The following is a 7617-nucleotide window of genomic DNA, read 5'->3' on the forward strand; positions in this document are numbered from 1 at the left end:
GCGAAGTTCAATAAGTTCGATTTTTAGGAAAATTTGACCTTTGACGTGGCCTAGAAGAGCCGATTATTGACTGGGCAAAATGCAACTTACTGCCAATGATAAAGTGTTGTCGAACCCCTTTTATTGTTTCTTTACGAGAGGCTCTACATTTGGAAACGGCAGGGAGGGGGATGGGTTCGCATCGACTACCCTGGTTTCCTCCATCACTCCTCGTTATAAAAGAAACGGGGAATCAGGGCCGGGGTTGGTCGCTGCGCAGTCCGCCGCTATTACTTTTGGAAATGGCCAGCTTCACACTTGCATGCAGATCAGGAAAGATAACGAGATGCAGCACGCTAATACTGTTGTTTGCCTTGCAAGATGGCCAAGTTGCATGAATACGTGAGGGTATCAGTACCATTGAAATGGGCATGTGAAAACGGATCACTATACTCAGCTACTTCGCAATATTTCGAGATTCGGGAATTCAACGATCAAAATTGTTGCAAAAGGTTAAAGAATGTTACAAAGACAGTTTACGACCAAACAAGGGTAGGTAGCGCCCAAGAATCACAGTGTTCTTGCAAGGTCCAACGGCTTTAAAAGGGCAAGTTTAGCAATTGTTGCAAAAGGTTGCAGAACGTTGTAAAAGCAATAAACGGCTAAAGCAAGCAAGTTCCTGCCCTAAAACCACTTCCAGTGTTCTGGCAAGGCACAAGACGCATTGATGCGCGGGAGAGCGACTTGCATCACCCGCGGTGTCTTGCCCGTATGCTCAAATGCCAGCTTTCTGAGTCTGACGAGTAAACATTGCCATCTGAAACATCAAAAGCAGCTCAAGCTGAGCACCCAGGCTCAATGTTTTGCTGGTATATCATTCCTTCGAGCGTTAAGCAAGTGGCCTGCATTGACAACCGCCGTTTCACGCGATATTTTAACGCTTACTCTGAAAGCTTTTGCATGAACATTTCTGAAGGTGTTGGCTGGGGTAAATCGCCATTCAAGAAATAATGCACCCTGGTTTCACAAAAGTGTTCCTTTCATGTTATTACACCTATTTAGTGGCTGTTAATAAAGTTGTTACGAGTGTCGATGGCTTTGTAATCTCCAAAGATTTACCCACGTTTTCAGAATGCCAGATCATGCATCACGTTCCTGTAACGTCTACGAGAGCGGCAGAGGTTCAGCCCGACGCGAGACGGAGGCGAAGTTAATGCCGACGGCAGCAGACGTCGTTGCTGACAGTGGATCCAGGACAGAAAGCCTACGTACCGTACAAATTGGAGATGTGTGGCGCAGTCACACGGCGGGAGCGGCGTGCGGCCGAGGGCTGCCGCGGTCCGGGAGGTGAGGTCGCAGTTAGCGCGTCGCAGGTCCGCCAATCAGCTTGTCGGACGCGCGTGACGTCAAGTGAATGATGACATGATTCGCCGCACTCGGCCCGGGGCCGGCCGGCACGCGCTCCGGTGGCTTGCAGTCGTCGCGGTTATTGTCCAAGACGTTAAAAATATCAAGTGAAGTCATCGTAGTGTTGCAAGGCTGTCAAAATAAGCGGAGTAGCGATCGGGAAGAAACATAGAAAACATGTGCTTAGCGTAGCTGACGCTAATTTTTGCATTCCCTTACTATTCACACATGATTTTAAAACACCAGGTTGTATAATGTTCGTAATGTTCGTTTCAAGTTTTCAGAACGTGCCTGGGAGTGAAATGTCAACTGTAGCGACCCCTTATGGAGCATTAACAATCATGCACGCACAATCTCTGATCGTATATGGCGTGATTGGATCCTCCAATTTAAACGTTCCCGGCAGCTCGGATCCGGAGTAGAAAATAAGTAAGTTCAGCCCATTACTCCTAGCCAAATATAAGCTATGGCAGACTCCCAATTATTTTTCAGTCCTTATAAGTGGATTCTAATACACGATCAAGCTGCTTCTTCAAGTAATCAATGACGTAAAGCCTACCGGCGTTTGCACGATATTTGTATTGCTTCTTTTGGGGAGATACATCAACTGACGCCTGCAGCGCCAGCAAATTAGAGTTCAGTCATGTCGGGGGTAAGCCTGTATTGCAAACTTCGATCACATGTCACAACCGACGCCGATATCACAACGTTCGTGGATGTAACAAGCGTTTCATGTGTGCCATTGCGGCGCATGCCGAGATGACTGTGACTGAGTCATTCAGCAGCCGGTGTTTTGGATTGAGGTGGCACCAGTGTCGACATTCTCCCTATTGCCATAGATATCCTGTGAGCTAAATAATCCGGCATGTCCCGTATTGAAGCTGGATGCACACGGTCCTCTGGCAGATCCCTGCAAAAGAAATGATGTCAAAACAAAAGAGCACCGCCTTGTTGTGTCATGCACTGGTAACTGTACATTGCACGCTATGCCCCACACGCTACACCAATTGAATAAGAAAGATACCCCTGGCGGTGAACCAAGCTGGCAGTGAATTATCGTGTTGGACCATACGAGGCAACGAGGTAAATGTTACTGCCGAATGTACCTAGACTGCTTCAGTTTTACTCAATTACCAATGCATGTGTACGTTGTGCTATTATGACACGAGTTTCCGAAGTAATCGAATCCGACGTAATGCTTATGTCTGCTGTCTATCAAAAGGCATGTAATATTAGCTAGCCCGACTGAATAAACTGAGGCGTGCTTCCATTCCTATTTATCGGGACGCCAACACACAGATTAATTCAGCCCATCTTTGCCGAACGTGCTCATTTGACAGTTCACGTTTTTCCGCATTCTTACCCCTGCAGAGGAGCTGACGGACGTAACCTTAGTGGCACCATGAGGGCCAATGCTTGTACCACTGACGACATCGCCCGAGGCACCCCCAGTAGCTTCGCTGGTAGGAATGCAGATACCGTGGGCGCAGAAAGGCTTCGCCCAGCCCACGGAGACGCAGACCACAAGCAGGAGAGCGACGACCTTCATGGCTGTCGCAACACAAATCACTGGTTAAACCACGAACAAACTGCTACTCGTCTGAAGCGATGATAGTGTTTTCACACGGCCGTTGGCAACCGCGTAGCTCGCGGGCTCGAGGACATGAAATAAGGTAAGGCGAGCAAAACACATGCTCATCCGTGGCTAGTTAGTGTGAGGAGAACTACGAGTGCACGGCACTTTCTTTTTTGAAAGGGAATGACCCACATTTGAAGATATTAAGGCAAATTTAGGGCATGATGAAATAAGCTCACTTATAACTATACAACTGTTTATAACTACGATTTTTACGTCATTCAGACCCGAAGCAGGTAAATTTTACGGAGCCTTGTCTGTTGCAGCATTGAACAGCAGAGCGTATGAATGAGCTCCAAGTTGTGTGCCTCATGCTCACTAAGCTCATGTCGCGCAATTCCAGCCCCCAACGCCCTCTGGTACATAACAGTTCAAGGGGTAGTTTTGTTTTTGAAAGCTGGTGAAGTTTTGGGACTTACGGAGCTCGGGTTCTCTGTCACCCCCTTAACATCAGACAGGCAGCAGACCGCTTTCAGGCCTCAATATCGCATTCAACTAACCAACTGCGTTTCGTTTGACAGTGTAGCCCGAATTCCACTGCGTGCCACCTGTTCTTGGCAAGCTCGGTCTCACCAATAATGATGACACCACCAGCTACCGCACTCTCAGACCCAAACCTGGGTAGAAGCACCTTACCTGGCTGAGTGATTGCACTGCTGCGACTGCTGGTCCCTCTGGTGTGCACGGCACTTTTATACACAGGTGAACCGGTCTGGAGCCGGTGCAAGCACGTGTACACTGCCGGGCGGCGGCCGAGCCTGCACACCCGGCTGTGAAAATCCCGCGGCGGATTCTAGGAGCTCACTGGGCAGCGCCTGTTAAGAGTATTAAGCAGTCGAGTACAGCGTCCATTGGCATAGCGTCTCTGGAGAAACAAGTCTGAGGGACAATCATCCAAGGGTGTCACTGGACAATGACGATGAGTATCGGTCTGCACGGTCAGACGCATGATGCGTATTTATAATGGCAATCGGCTAAAAGAGAGCTGCATTTGAGTGGGACTGATGATACCCCTGCTGCATATAGCTGTCAATATTAGACTGGGATGGATGTACATGTAATTAGGATTCACTCAAGAAGCCAATCATTGATTTCGACCCAAAACTTCTACTGAATGTTGCAAAACGTCAATGTGTAGTTGGTACCTTCTGGGAGTGCTGCAAAGCCCATCATGTTGTTCTACACATCACATTCAATTAATCTCCCAGCTAATAGTGATGTTGGATGCATTTGATACCCTGTAGCCAGACAATGTTTACCTATGAATAGCATGGGGAGGATTTCAGAGTTTAAAGGTGGGGTGTCTCCAGGCTTTCAGGGACTGACTCCTTAAAGGGAGTGTTCCATCTTTATATGGGGTTTCCAACTGAAATAGTCATCTTGAGAACCTTTTGATGCAGTTCATGCCCATGCCTTTTAAGACCTAAAATTCTTTGGTTCCTGGGTTACACGCCTGCAAAAATGGGAAAACGTTTTTTGAGAGACTACTACAAAGTCACCTTGGCATTGGTGTCGTCATGCAGACGTTATAGATCGCCGTTATATTACAGGTTGTTTTCTGCTTATGGTCAAAACAGTGTGGTCACTGGTACATTCGCAAAAACGGTGATGCGGCAGGTATGATACAATCCGTAGAAGATGACTAGCTGTTAAAGAAATTTCGCTGCTGAATGCGTGTCGCGAACGTGACCGTGAGGTACTTTCGGGTTGTGCGGCACTACTCGTCAATGAGGATTTTTCCTTATTTCCAGGCCATATGTCAATATCATAGAAAAGAACGCCAGCGTCTGCAAAAAAAGTATGGCGCCGAAAAAAAGAACGGCACTCTCCCGAATGCTATGAAAAGGAACACGCAACAGCAAATCTGAATTTTTTCTCCTGCTGGCGTTTTTCTTCTTCTGACGTAGGTACGTTACAGACAGCTCGACTGACGCCTTGTGCACCGGAGCAAAGAACCTTGCACCGGTTTATGGGTTCGCAAGTCATTATAAAACCGTGGAAATAATACGGTTATTTTATATTTATGTTTTACTAAATATTTCGCACACATCGTACGGAAAATGTAAATTTTAAACAAAAGAAATTGTGTCCTACAAGTACAACCTCTTGAGTTGCATTGCCATGAACCCCAGTTAGCACTTTGTTTTGAAGGGAGCTCACGGTGAAATACAGTGGTATAACCAAAAACCTGTGCGGGAATTGCGAGAAATCTGCAGTTTGATGGTGCCGCAGGCTGTACAAGTGTGGGATCACACTTATATGACATAAGAGTGCGAATCAGGCGCTTGAAATGGGTGTGATCACTGGTGATGCGTGCCAGTGGCTCGTACTGATCTTGATGTGATGGAGAGTGTGCGTGCAAAGTTTGTACTTCTGGGAGAGAATATTGTTTTGGTATTCTTTGAATCTATCGACTCCCAATAAAATTTTATATAGTTATACCTGCCTCTATCTTTAGGTTTGCGTTTGAGCATGTCCAGGCCGTGATGTCGGCAAACTGTCAGAAACACTAGCAACCATGCTGCAGGGGTGTACAAAGGCAATTTTCTCCTTCAATACGATCTGGCCAATGCTTGACAATGCTTGTCTATGAATAACATGGGGTTGATGTCAGATTTAAAATTGGGATGTCTTCAGGCTTTATGTGCGTGCATGAAATGCCTTCCTATGTTTCATCAAATGAACTGTGCTAGATGTCTTTAGCACACACCCCCGGTGGCCGGTTGGGTATCCTTTGCTCGGTTGGGGGTCAATTTGACCCCGCTGAGATCTTAAGAACTAAGAGAGCAAACACATCAGATTTGCAGGATGCGTTGACCTGTAGGTCAATTCACTTAGGTCAACGTTTGAGCCTCTTAGGTTTTGACATTCGGGTCAAATAAGGTCAAACAAGGTCAAACTCCGAGCTGGTCTCCAAATTCTCCCCAGAACCTAGAAACCTGTTCTAGCAAAAGATCACACGTTCATTCAAAGTCAGCGACCTTATTTGACCTTCTGAACGTCATAGTGACCAAAATCATGGAAGACGGCTTTGATTTCTGCGTTTGAATACGCCGCAAAGATTAGAACAGGCAGTATGCTGATAAAAACGAAATGTTGAGCTGTCATTTCAGGCCAGTGACCTATTCTGACCTATAATTAGTCCATAGAAGATGTCTAATGCGGCTTATGTTATCAATAAATACGGAATGAGCACCAGAAACTACGGCAAACAGCAAGACTGGTCTGACCTTCGTATCTGACCTTACGTCAATGGAATTTGGTCATTTGATTGTTGTGTTTCCTAAGAATGTGTCTCAGGGATGTATGGCTTCGTCTAACGCTCCGTTGTTCCATCAGATTGAACGATTCTCTTTCAAATGCCCTCGCTGAATCCATGGCGTAACTTTGACCGGCCAAAGCTCACCGACCTTACAAGGTATGTACAATTATTGATACCACGCCATGCTCTATTGAACTGCCTACAGCTATTCAAAATATGACGCCGCCACACCGCGCCGTTCGGAAATCATTCCAGAAAAAAACCTTCGTGGCGGGGCAGTTTGACCTCTACCCGAGTGCGTCTAAAAAATTTTTTTGCACATTTAAAGATATTAAAGCAAGCAGCATGTATCATGAAACAAGCTCACTTATAACCATTGATATGCTTTAAAGTGGCAAAGCCCACCCTACACAGCACAATTCTCTGTTTAGTAAATATGTTCCTCAATGGCACGACTTGATTACTTCATCGCACCTCGCGCAACAATGAGAGCCAATTGACGGCCGTTGCATATGGAACTCGCGCTCATTAACGCCGGATGTGAGCGCCTTCACAAATGTATTTTCCTGGCCTAGATCACCGCACGGTTTACGGAATGACAGAAACTGAATGTCATTATGAAATCTTGAATGTCAAAGTGACTCAAATACTCTTCCCGATATACTTTTTCCCATTTTCGCGGGTGTGCAGCTCAGAAACTAGATGGGCTTAGACCTTAAGAATGGCAGGATTGTGAACAGCACCGAAAGATCCTCGAGATGGCTAGTTCAGTTCAACATCCCATATCAATGTGGAACACTCCCTTGAAAACATCCCGTTCACTTTCATTGTCAGAGAAATGACGTAAAGCCTACACAAGTAAAAATAGCTGCATGATGACAAAAAAGTATGTTAGTCTTGACTAGATCTCGCAACTGGGAGGAAATTCTATGATCCCAAGTAGAAATAGGCTGCGGGTCAAATTTCTCTGAAAATGGAACGCTTGCAGTTCCTATGCTGCTATGCGAGATACCGTGCCCCGCACTGACACGAAATTAAGAGAGGTGTATTCCTTTCTTAATCAGGATTCAATGATGTGTAGTTTCAGATGCTTTTAACATCGATTTATTACGTAGGGCTCCGTTAATATAAAAGCATGGCCCCGCCGCTCGCAGCTCTCGTTGGTCGTCGAGCAGTGTTCCCAAAAAACATCGTTTGTCAAAAACAGGAAAGCTTCGTACCAATTTTTGGTGTTAAAATGCGCACCACAGTTACCTCAGAGGGTGTCGCTTGGGGCATTCATTCCACGTGTTTTGATTTGATAAAACATGCATCTGGCAATTCTGCTTTCTGA

General features: G+C 46.0%; 1 long non-coding RNA gene across 1 annotated transcript; it reads right to left on the reverse strand.

The window, feature by feature from the left end:
- Positions 1–2030: 2030 nt before the first annotated feature.
- Positions 2031–3752, reverse strand: LOC119096097 (uncharacterized). The gene is made up of 3 exons (XR_005094007.1): positions 3659–3752; positions 2750–2937; positions 2031–2296 (listed from the first exon to the last, which is right to left on the reverse strand). It is a non-coding gene; the product is annotated as an uncharacterized LOC119096097 (long non-coding RNA).
- Between the last annotated feature and the right edge of the window lie 3865 nt (positions 3753–7617).

Source organism: Pollicipes pollicipes, unplaced genomic scaffold, assembly GCF_011947565.3.
Source record: "Pollicipes pollicipes isolate AB1234 unplaced genomic scaffold, Ppol_2.1 Scaffold_4219;HRSCAF=4965_pilon_pilon_pilon, whole genome shotgun sequence".
Classification (NCBI taxonomy): Eukaryota; Metazoa; Arthropoda; class Thecostraca; order Pollicipedomorpha; family Pollicipedidae; genus Pollicipes; species Pollicipes pollicipes.